The sequence below is a fragment of the Cimex lectularius genome, unplaced genomic scaffold, assembly GCF_000648675.2.
Source record: "Cimex lectularius strain Harlan isolate CLEC.00 unplaced genomic scaffold, Clec_2.1 scaffold343, whole genome shotgun sequence".
NCBI classification, from domain to species: Eukaryota; Metazoa; Arthropoda; class Insecta; order Hemiptera; family Cimicidae; genus Cimex; species Cimex lectularius.
Window position 1 is genome coordinate 66,055 of NW_019394217.1, and position 13,287 is coordinate 79,341.

Genomic DNA, 13,287 nt, shown 5'->3' on the forward strand with positions numbered 1-13,287 from the left:
TTGACTAGGTCTGCTTCATCTTCAGATATGCTCTGAGATGGTAAGAGGTACATTTCGCGACCATCAAGTAAGAAATTTAACTAGTCCTCTTATGGATTATAGCTTCCCTCACCTTCAGGCTATTCGTGTTTCCGATCATTTTGGACCTGCCTGTCATCGTCTATTGCTCTGCCAGACGCTATTTTTCTTCTCACCATCATCAGTTCTCAATGTGGGTGATATCTTCCGTCCGACCATCCAAAAATTAAATCGGACGTTTAAGATTATTTCAAACACTTTGTCTTCCCTGTTTGATCTGTCAGAAGCGTTTCTGCTTCGCACTATCATTAATATTATGTTTGGATATTGACCGCATTGAAAATAAGGTTCCTTACTTTTATTGGAACAAACAGGTCCTTTTGGGCTGCAAAATTTTTCCAAAATATTTATAAGCCATATATGCTTCTATCCAACCATTTTAGGTTCAACATTTCCCTATGGCGCGGTTTTTCGTTTTTATCCTCTTTCAGACTTGTATTTTTACATTCGCAATTAACTGAGTTGCTTCAGTTTCAGATTTGTTCTGAGATAGTAAAGAGTTATACATGGCGTACATCAAGTGACACTATTTATCTTTTCTTAGGACTGACTATAGCTTTTTCAGGCTTTCGGTTGTTTCAGATCATTTGATATCTCTCTATCATTGCAGTTTTGGACTGTCAGAAAACCATTTTTTCTCACCAACTTAGTTCTCGATTTTGGTGATTTCTGTTCTCTTCGGCCAGGGACAGTTCATATAAATGATAGATTATAAAGAGTTATAAGCGTCCCTCAAGTAAGACTATTGAACCCTTACTCCTACGGCCGATAGGTCCTATGTACCTTCAGGATTTTTGGACGTTACCGATTATTGTAAGCAGACTATCTTCATTGTTTTGATCTTTCACCACTTGTAAGGCTGGATTTTCGTAATTTCTGTTTAGACCGGTTCCTCCGACCATCAGACAATCCTTTTGGCCATCCTTCATTCATGACAACTGCGACTGCATTGCGAATGGAGAGCCTCATTTTATTTATTGATACATTCTTCTGGGCTAAGAAATTTGGGAACAGGTTTACAGTTTACAGTTACAGGTTGCAGTTTAGAGTTGTGTTTTTTGCACTAGAAATTACCGAAATTGATTTGAATCTGCTTCAGGGTGAGATTTGCTGTGAGAAAATAAAGGGTTACATACAGCGTCTATCAAGGAAGTCTTTTTGGTCGTTTCCGAGCATTTTGGTCTGCTTCTTCTCATCATCATCTGATCTAGGTGATTTCTGTTCCTTCCGGCCATCCGACGATATATTTATGTAATTCTGACTATTTTCCCTGTTTTCGTATGTTAGAAGCGTTTGGGTATCTCACCATCGACAATGGTGAATCTGTGTGAGTTCTATTCTTTCTACGGCCAACGGACCATTCCTTTAGGTTATCGTTCAGTTCAAACTGTTTATAAAAGATTTCGCGATTGCTGTATCGAAAATAGACAGCTTCCTTTCATTTATTGCTACCTACAGACTTCTTCTTAGCCGCTTATTTATTCAAGCGGTTTAATTTACTATACGCAATGTGCCTATTGGCGTACCCAGTCGAACTTTGGTCCAAAATCTTCTTTTTTTGCTTCCTTTATTTTACCCATTAAGCTGCAGAGATCTTAAGTTTGTCCCGCTTCCTGGACCCAGTTTTTATTAAGTTTAGGAGAGAATTTTATGACGAATTCTTTTGCCTGCCTCTGTCCTAGAGTTTTCTTTCATCAGATATGAATCCTTAACTTAATCCATTCTACGATTTATTGATCCTTTTTTTTCTGAGTGTAAGTTTTCAGGAAGGTTGCGGCTGTTCATGTCGAGTTGAGAAAAAAAGTTATATAGGGTAAATATTAAATAAAGAAAAAAACATTCCAAATTAAATAGTTTAATTTAAATCCAACAGTAATTTGTTTTTTGTTTGGTGATTAGTGACCGTTAATCGATATTTATTTAGAGATCGTGAGATGCGGTCTGGTGTGATGTAAGTTGGTCGAGAGTGCCAGTGAGACACGACACGCAAGAATGGCACAATTACACAGAAGAATAACACTTTGAGTGAGTAAAAATACTTTGAATATATAAAAAATATATTTTGCACTGTATAAATTCACTTTTCCACATCCAAAATATAATTGTTATATGTAAACAATGTTTGTAAATCCCAGGCCCTGAGGATGATCTCAATAAAGATCGAACCGTTGGCACGATAAAGAAAATGTTTTTCTGAAACCTACATCACACCAGACCGCATCTCACGATCTCTAAATAAAAAAAAGTAATTTGTTTTGTGAAAGCAGATTCAACTAATTTGAAAAATGGCGTTTCTTGATGGCTGATAATAAATATAAGTGTAGTTTCAGCTTAGTTGAGGTAATAATTATTATTACCAAGTGTAATATATTTTATAATATAGTAAATAAAAGAAGGCTGTTATAACTTTATTAGTATGGCGAGCAGTAAAAGGATGGAATTTTAGCTTATGAAAGATAAGGGCCGCAAAGTAGAAAAGGATTTTTGTTATAGGTCGCGCATATATTTTATTCATTGAAGAGTAATAAACACGGGGCACAGCGGTGTGCGCCTTTGGTGAGGCCGTAAAACTGAAAAAGAGCCATAAAATTTTAACTGCCGCTGTAAAACGTCATAAATTACAGGCGGGTCTTAGCACATGTGAAAAGAGGATGACAAAAGAGCTAACTCTCTAAGTGCGGTGAGATCTAATAAAATCTGAAATCTGTTAATGCCAAGCTTTTGACAATTTGTTATTTTATAAGATGTTTTGACAAAATCGACGCTCAAGACTCGTTTTCTGCGATACTTATGTATCTTTTGAAATGAAAGAATCCGGGAGAATGTCAAACGTGAAGCATAAAACAACATGGAATATAATAATCCACTTTTTGAACAGTAAACAAAATTTATAACCCAAAGGATTTTCACGTGTCGGATTCTGTTGATCATAAAGGCTTCGAGCTAATAAAAAACCTGAAAATAAAAATCGGCTCTTTTGAAATTAATTCGTCAGAAGTGGCCGGAATGCGGCATCCCGTGAAACATGCCTATATCGCGAAATCCTTGGTATCTGACGCCAGGTTTGACGAGATACCTTAACCGCGTGGAAGATTTAAAGCTGTTCCTTTATGAGACTCGTCGTTCCCATCCGAAAGGAATTCTTCTTGTATCTGAAGGATCTACGTTTATATGAATCGCGCTGGTGCAGCCTTAAAATTTATGGACCGGTGCGACCTTACACAGAGGGCCGATTGGATTTCCGACCAAATGGTAATCGGCTGAAGAGCCTTGTACCAAAATAAAATATCAATCGTTCACACTATCGTATCAAACTAGAACGACGGGGTTTGGCTCTGGCCATCTTCAGAGTAGATCTGTTGTGTCTGGCAGATCAAAATGATCAGAATCGTCCAAAATACAGGTACCCACTCATTCATCACAAGAGGAAATCTCAATCAAAAATGCTTCTAGAAATAAAGTAAGTCGAGATCATTCTTCCTATTATCTTTTATCTGTCAGACGGAGTTCTCACCATCTTCATTGGTTGTGATTTAAACTAAAAGCTTTACTTTACACACCACAAGTTCATCCCCTGGACAAACTGCAAGTCACTATTTCAAAAAAACCTTGAAATAACTACCGGTTAATAACCTGAACAAAAGATAGATTAATCATCAGAACAGACTACAGGTACTACACTTCAACAAACTACAGATTCATCACCTCAACAACGAAAACCTCATCAGCTGATCAGATTGCCTACCGTTCACCACCTCAGCAAACGACATATTAACCATCTGAACAGACCCCAGGTTCATCATTTGAAAAAACTACAGGCCCATAACAGGAATAAACTACACGCTCATGTCCTAAAGAAATTCATGACATGAAGAAACGTCAGGCACACGATCAGAATAGAGACAGTCTTATCACCTAGATGGACTATGCATTCGTCACCTAGATCGACTACAGACCCATCTCCAACACAGGTGTATCACCTACATGAACTATAAGTTAATCACCTAAACGTAAGATAGATTACAGGATCATCATCTAGATAGACTATATGTCTATCACCTAGATGAATTCAGGTTCATCAGTAGGTGGACTATGTTCGTCACCTATATGTACTACAGGCCTATTACCTATCTCTATTATAGGTCTATCACCTAGCTCAACTACAGGTTTATCACCTACATGAAATATAAGTTAATCACCTAAACAAACCTCACGTTTATCATTCGGTTCATTGCTAGTTATCAAGGATTGGATGATATACTTTGCTCATTTTTATCAACAAATCGCTGTTGGGCCACTTAGTCATTGATTAGAAACACTAGCAGGCAAAATTGAACACTGGAAAAAAACAGCTAACATGGGAAATTCAAAGGTTGATTAAAAATAGTACCCAGATAGATTACAGGATCATCGCCTAAATGGACTATGCGTTTATCACCTGGTTATAAAACATGTAGTTGAACTAGATGATAGACCTGTAATCCATTTTGGTGATGAACGTTTAATCCATCACAGTTCCATTACCCACTACAGGTTTTACTACAGGTTCATCACAAAGCTCCACTATAGGTTTATCATCTACATCAGGGGTGCTCAAACGGTCGATCGCGAGTGCTTTTTGAGTGATCTCGAGAAGAAAAAATTGTTTAATAAGTAGGTAGGTAACTAAACTACAAAAATGTATTACCTTGCGGCAAAAGGTGGCTTTATCAAAGGAACGCGCGGCACTTGTCAAAGAAAAGCCGCGTTGTTTCTAGACTAGTAGACAGTACAGTCTAGTCTAGAAACAACGAGAGACAGTACAATCTAGTTTCGGGCGGCGCGTTTGACGGGAACATTCGAGACTCGTTCACGCCGATATAAATGTTGTGCCTGCAGGAATTGGAGTCATTCTGAATTGTAACTTGATGGCGATACTACGTCGATACAAAGTTTATTATTAAATAGTGGAAAATGAGTGCAGTGAAATCTAAAACGTATCATTTTAATAAGGATTGGGAGGAAGAATTTTTCTTTTGTATGGTGAAGGATAAGTGCATTTGTGTTATTTGTCGTGCGTCAGTTGCAATACCTAAGCGTGGTAACTTAGAGAGGCATCATAAAACGGTTCATAAAAACTATGAAAAGGATTTTCCGCCACAGAGTGAATTAAGAAAACGAAAAGTAAGTGATTTGATATCTTGTTTGAAAAAAGAACAATCCATGTTCACAAGATTATATCAGATATACATCTCAAAGCTACAGCATCTGATACAAATTTCTGGTGTTTTATATCTGAAGATAAATATCCGAATGTAAGGCAAATCGCCCTTCAACTGACGGCATTTTTTGGGTCAACTTACTTGTGCGAGTCTGCATTTTCTGAAATGAAGATAATTAAGTCAAAATATCGCAATCGACTAACTGACGATCATATGTCATCATGCTTGCGATTAGCACTCAGTGGTTACGTACCATCTTATGAAAAGTATGCTGAGGACATGCAGTGCCACGCTTCAACATCCAAAGCCACTCCTTAGTTAAGTTTAACACCATATGTAACTCTTTTGTTTTGTAACAACCAATAAACTCGCAATTTTGAATAACTGAGTTTTTTCATTGATATTGTAGAGAAGAACCTAACTAAACCTTACCCAAACCTTGACTAAAATAATGTACTTATATTGTGCAGAAAGCTAATATCTATATATGCTACGGTACACCCTACCTAGGTAGGTAGGGTGTATCGTGTATGTACGACAACCCTGCATCACACACACTTGCAGCCTCTCAGAGTCGATCGTAAGTAGTCTAAAAATATTGAGGTAGATCGCCAGCAGTTCAAGTTTGAGCACCCCTGATCTACATGAACTACACACCTTGATGTTGACACCTAAATAAACAACAGTCTGGCCACTAACGACCTACAGATCATCAGAATACTATCGAAAAACTGGAGTTTCATTATTTGACCAAGCTATAAATTTATCATTTAAACAAACTATAATTCCATGACATGAAAAAAATTAGAATTTCGTGACCGAACAGAAGACACGCTCATTACCCGCCATCTCCCCCACCAAGAACAAAAAACGCAGTTTTATTTAGTATGATCGTTTTAGATAGTGTTGTTTTACCTACCCTTGGTACATTACAGTACATGCATGCATTTTTTGTATTCACTTGGGAAGTGCTAATGATTATATAAAAATCGATAAACAATTAGGAAGAGTATTCAATCTCATCATACTTGTTTGTGAAAGTAGAAAGGAGTGTTTAAACGAAAAATCATCAAAAATCTGAAGGAGGAGAAATGTCTAAACGCGCCTGCAAAGGTCAAAGCAACGCGGAAGGTCCCACTGAAATGAATGATTGGAAACGATCAAAATACAAGTTCACCACTTGCCAGAAGAAATCTCACATTGTAAAAAGCACCTAAACTTAACGAATTCGTTAGAGTTTCTTTATTTTTTCTAAGCAGAACGAGTAAATTTATTTATATATTACTTATAATTGCATTTGTTAAGGAAATAATTGCTATAAAGTAGTGGCGTTAAATGGATCTACTCCTTGTTGGTTGAGAATCTCTAGGGAGTCGCTAGATAGAGTCTGTTTGGAATCGTGACGACCCGAAGGCCATTTCGGGTGAAGAAGAGGGCCCTTGACGGGGTGGTGCTGACGAAGAATTAACCAAGTACCTCCTCAATCAGAAGAGGAGCACACTAAGCAGTTCCTGCTAGGATTAGCTTAGCCCCTCCCGCCCTCTTGAAGAGCACATGGCCCTGTTTACACGGCTATCTCTCGAGGATATCTCCGAAAGGGCTCCGCCGCCTCTTGATCTCCTCTGTCGTCCTTGCGACTACGACTTTCCGTCGAAGGAATCATAAAATGGATTATTGTTTAAAAAACAATTTGGTTTGGTTTGAAACCTTTGTGATGTTCTTTGTTTCTACATTGTTTAAATTATTCCTGATTTCGTGTGATTAAAAAAAAACTATTTGGTTTTGGGTTTCATCTGTTTGTTTAGACAAATATACTCATGTTATTACACAATTTGGAATTATTATTTTTACTTTTAGATTACATAAGTTACCATCTGTAAACATAGGTGAATTAAATGACAGCTCCAATGATAAATTCACGACAAATTTGCTAGTTCTCCAATGAAAACCTATACCTAGCTGTTTAATCATTTATTTTAATTGTTAAGTTTTTCTTTCGGGTTTTGAGTTGATGAACCTGTAGGTTGGTCGTAATGATCAATTAGGTCTGCCTTTTGATGGCAGTTTTTGTCTGTTAGTCGTGTCTCGCCCAACATTGGCGGACCGAAATGATCAAAATAAATTATACAAAAAAAACTACTGTTTTATTAGGCCTAACATCATTATTTCATATTTATCATATTTTTTATACTTTAACTTTGAATTGCATAATATTTTAGCAAATTTATTATGTGACCATTTGACCCCTAGGCCCCGGCCCAGTCTTTTGGGCCGATCCCGCCAGGAAAATACTAACACATTTACATCCAGCGGCCGCTTAACATAAATTCACAACCAGAGTCATTGTGGCTTTTCCTGCCGTGAAACACATAAATTCATTTTTCCCCAGGGCGTGCAAAGGCGCCGGACGAATAAACAGTTCGTGCTGGCGAGGGGGGATGAAGCTATCACAATTGCCATTGCCAGAATAATAATTTAGGACCATTAGCAAGTCTGATGGAAAGCGCCGGCTATATTAAAAGTTTATGACTGTAAGTCATTGTGGCGAGTCTTTGTGCCCGCTTTTTATGACTGCGTAAATCACCAGAATTGTGATACGATTGCGCACTTAATGGAGGATCGACTGTTTCTCTTTATGACCATTATTGACTGATATTTTATTTGACTTCTTCATTTATTTGTTTTCTTCCAATAAATAACCTTACTTTTAAACTGATGAATATCTCGTACAGCCTGGGCACCGATTCGTGTTCTAGTGTTGAGATATGAAGGGTTTCGGTAAAATGGAGTGGTTTATTCAAGTGTTAAATAATTTTAAAAAGCCATGGTGTTTGTAATATACTCAACTAAATCATAACTGTAGTTCAGTCGTTTACAAAAGCACGTCTGGCTGGTGAGATTTGGCATACAAGAATAAGCCGAGAAAACCAAGCTTGATCACCTCGCGGACCGAAATACCTAGTAATGATTGAGATATATCATTTACCTTTAAATCTAAGAAATTTATGCTTGTACCACATTAAAGAATTGAAAATAGACAAACCCGGATGTTGGGAAACAATTACATCAATAGCTATATTAATCCATTTTACGTTTTCGTAGTTAATTGACTGTGTTACTTCTTTCCATAAAATGAATGAGGAAAGAAGTAACTTAGTCAATTGACTACGAAAACGTAACGTTGACTTTTTTATCTCAACCAAGACCTTAGAAAGAATAATTAATTGTTCAATAGCTATAGTTTAGTCGATCCCGATCAATCAGGACTGCCTGTCCTTGTGGGTTTGGTGGGCTTCGCTCTTCAGTGCCTTGTTTTGTGGGAGTATAGACATAACAACGAAACCCAATAACTCAATGATGAATGAGATTAATCATACCAACTAATCTAGCAAGTTCAAGCTTCTTCATTTCGTAGGCCGCAAAATCTAATATTGATGAAGATGCCCAATCTTACCTTATCTTAGTTTGCTGTAATTGTGGTTAATGCCAAGATAGTTACAATTTACTCCTGGTCGCCTGGATCAGTTACGCCTGTACTGCACATAATCAAATCTGTCACTCCACTATTCATATATGTAGGAAAAATGTTAATAACATTGCTAATTACCTATGTTATGTTTTTACGTTTGACATACCCAATGAAATATTTTGTTGTTTCTTTCATGAGGTCTGACCGGTTTCGAACCTGTACCTAGCAAAACTCCCATGAAATGTCTCTTTCTACAAAAATTATTTTTTATAGAGATAATATGATAGATTAACTGCGCTTTTCAAGTAAGAATTTTCTTTTATTTTTTAGTTCAGAATTTTTCTTACTAGGTTTCGATCGAACAACAACAATCGAAGCATTTCTTTTGTAATAAAGTAAAATGAGAAGACATGCGATTGTACAAAGATTGAGAGGCCGTCGGCTGAATAAGAGTCGATGTATTTTGTGTGCGAAATGATGGTGGAGTGTTTCCCTCAATTATTGGGTTGTCCGGAAAATAATGCAGGATTTTAAGTTTTCATTAAAAAAAATCTATATAAAATATTCTGTTTACGTTTACAGGATTACTCATTTGTATGAATNTTTTTTTTTGTTTAATACCAAAATCCTGCATTATTTTCCGGACAACCCAATATATTAAAGTAGCCAAGTTACGTGCTGGTCGTATCGGCCACGTCCGGAAGGCATATTCTCCTTCTCAATCTACCGCCGCCGAAGCCGTCCCCGCCGCCCGGAGATTACTCGGACCTCTCATGATTCTAAAAAATTACACCAAAGTATAGCCCCCGAGTCCGGAACTAAACGTGTGCTCATGATGCACCTCAATAACCATAATTAAGGCACCGGATCACGATAGCCTAACGAGCCTCCCCTTCTCCGGAACACCTGATGAGTTTATAACGACCCGGAGTGTGTTATTAGCGCGATAACTGGAGCTGCGTCGCACCTTTTTTCTACCAACTAATTGCTCTCAATCTAGCCAGAGGCAGCCCCAAAGGAAACATTTGAGGTAGAAAAACTCGGTCGGAAAACATGCTACCGATCCGATCCATACAACTCCTTCACTGGAACAAGTTGGAAACTATAATTTGGCAATACTAACTAGAAGAATTCTTAACAGTATTCTCCGATAAATAAGTTATCAGATTATTAAATAAAATAAATTGCAAATTACTTGAAAAAAATGCTTTAGATTATGTGCGTGTGAATTTCTGTAAAGCTTTTTTTTGCATTATTGCTCGTTCGTAATAGTTAAATTTCGTATATATTTTTTTAATAATCATTCCCATTTTGTTCTTTACATTCAGTTCTACTAGAGGGGACGAAAATTTATTTTTTGTTGTACTGTGTGTTTTCACATACTCTTTTCTTTTACAATGTAAAGCCTGCATTCTTTTGCATAGAACGTACGAAGGTATCAATTTTAATTGATTTGCATCCCAAAATGTCGACTTTTCTAGACAAAAATATTAAATTTCCTTTGTATTTTACGCAATTTATAATACTCCGTATTGTATTTATTTTTAAATTTAATTAATTGTCTTTAATTTGTCCGTATTTTATTTAATTAATAAATGTAACTAATCTATTGATAAACTTAGTTTATGGTGACAAATTAGATATTTAAATTTAAATGTAGCTAAATGCTTAGTAATTTCATTTAATCTTTTTTCGAACACAATACTAAACGATTATTCTCTCAACAATGCAACAGTAAACAGAGTTGATTATTCGGAGATCGTGAGATGCGGTCTGGTGTGATGTAGGTTTCAGAAAAACATTTTATTTATCGTGGCAACATTTCGATCTTTATTGCGATCATCTTCAGGGCTCAAAGTGTTAATGTTGTGTGTTGGGCACTCCCAACACGACACACGATAATGACACGTCTACACAGAAAGCAAACACTTTTAGCCCTGAAGGTGATCTCAATAGAGATCGAAACGTTTGCACGATAAAGAAAATGTTTTTCTAAAACCTACGTCACACGAAACCGCATCTCACGATCTCCGAATAATCAATAACTAACGGTCACGAAACACCACACACACGAAACTGAGTATCTAGTGACAAAGACTTGGGTATCTTGTTTGATAGCAAGTTGGAATTTAATGGGGCATAATAAAAAAACCCAAAAAATTTGGGTTTTTGTTATTACTTATAAGAAATACTCGTAACTTTCCTAATCCCAATTTATCATTGACATTGGACCAAACTCTTATGTGTCCTATCCTTGATTTTTCTACAGTTGCATGGAATCCACACTTTTCTTCTCATCTTTTTTAAAAAAGGATTGGACACTGCACTCACTTCATCATTCATTATTTCTATTAGTTGCCTTCTCATTCTGAATTTTTAGATAAAGTTCAAAATAAATTTATTAGAATCCTCCATTTTCGATTTCTCTTTATAATCTTTTAGCACTAGATGACAGAAGACGAATTTTTATCTATTATTTCTTTACAATATAATCAACGGGCGACTAAATTGTACTGATCTCATTTCATGTATCATTTTAAACGTCCCAGGCATTCATCTGTGTTTAGTGTTTGGTAAACCTTTTGGAAAACGAATTGCATATTTTATTCACCAATAAATAGAATAATAAGAGAAGGAAATAAGATATGCCAAAATAATGATTTTTCATCTAAATTTTAATAAATTTATACGTAAAATAAAGGCTGTAATTTTAAAGATTGTTTTGAAATAAGTATAGTTGTATTATATTAAAGTTAATTCATCTGTTATAAATATTATTTATTATTAAATATAATATAGATTATTGTTTTTATTATTATTATTTATAGTCTACAAATCGACAAAATACAAATACTAAACACGGAAAAACAGAAATACAAACGCAACTTTCTAGAAATGGTTTACATTAACAAAGATACACACATCATTAATTACAGAACAGATACTTGCAAACTCTGCCGAAATACTACGCCATCATCATAAAGCAAAATAAATTAGTAAACCTTATTTTTATATTTTCCCTTTCCTCCGTTGTCGTCCTTAATAATTAACTTCCCTTCTAATATTGAATGCCGAATCACAAATCCAATTCACAAAATCCCCATTATCAACTTCCTTTGAGTTAAATAAAACGGCCTATGATCAAAGAAAATTTCTCAGATTTACCACGTCCCCCCTCACTCTGTCACAATCATATAAAAACAGCAGAATACAAATTCACGTTTCACAACACTTTCACACAAAACCAATATGACCAACAGGACACTCAAGAATGGCACAATTACGCAGAAAACAAACACTTTGAGTGAGTAGAAATACTTTGATTGAATATAAAAATATATATATATATATATAATATATATATATTTTGCACTGTATAAATTCACTTTTCCACATCCTAAATGTATTTGTTAAATGTAAACAATGTTTGTAAATCCCAGGCCCTGAACATGATCTCAATAAAGATCGATAAAGAAAATGTTTCCTGTAACCTACATCACACCAGACCGCACCTCACGATTTCCAAATAATCATAAATTATAAATTTCCCATTGCAGTTAGAATTAATTACAAAATCCATTGTATATGGTCACGATAGCTCAAGTGGTTAGAGCAGTGGCCTATTGAGCCGAAGGTCGTGGGTTCGAATCCCACTCGTGACAATAGCTTTTTTCATTTCAACCAATACCTTACATAAAAAGATGTGTTAATTACATTTAAACAGTGTGAAAGGTTGTTCAGTAGTCAAATTAATAAACTCGTTTGAACGTCTAAAAAAATGACAACTAAGACTAAACAAAAACTTGGGGTTGAGATTGGAAGTTAGTGTCCGAGTGGATCGAAGTCACGATAGCTCAATTGGTAGAGCAGTGGCGCATTTAGCCGAAGGTAGTGGGTTCGAATCCCTCTCGTGACACTGACTTTTTTATCTCAACTAAAATCCTGAATTAATTGAAAGATATTAATAGGAAAAGCGGACCACGCAATCTAGTGAACTAAACAAAACATTCATATGCATGTTAATACATAATAATGTACTTCACTATAGAAAAAATATTGTTCAAAAGAAATTAGGTTTTTCTCTTTTGAGACACATTTTTATGCTTGAAAATTGATAGAAACAATTGTAGCATTTCTAACAGTAAACTAGATTTACATACTCGCCAAATGTTAATTGATAGGATGAACAAAGATTTTTAACTAATAGTTAACGTAAGTTAGTTCTAACCCTTCTATGTACTTGATGAATATACTTAAGCTTTTAATGTAATAATACTGTAAAAGGATTTTTTTAAAAAAGAAATCCCTTTAGGCGAAAGAGTGATTTGCAAATTTCAAATCAGGCCCCAATCAAACAAATTAAGAGTAACGGGTAGTTAATTGGTAGAGAGACATGTTGATGGGGCGAGATTGATCCGGGGACCTCTAATGAAAGAGGCTACCGTCGTGGAGCATCCATCATTCTCCCCCTTGATTAATGGGCGCTCTCTTGAAGACTATTCAATGACCTTGCCATCAAGCAGACAACCTGACAGAGAT

The 13,287-nt window shown here is 35.9% G+C and overlaps 1 non-coding gene across 1 annotated transcript; it reads left to right on the forward strand.

Annotated features, from left to right (window-relative positions):
• Positions 1 to 12,336: 12,336 nt before the first annotated feature.
• Positions 12,337 to 12,410, forward strand: Trnan-auu. Its single transcript has one exon. It is a non-coding gene; the product is annotated as a tRNA-Asn (tRNA).
• Positions 12,411 to 13,287: the final 877 nt, after the last annotated feature.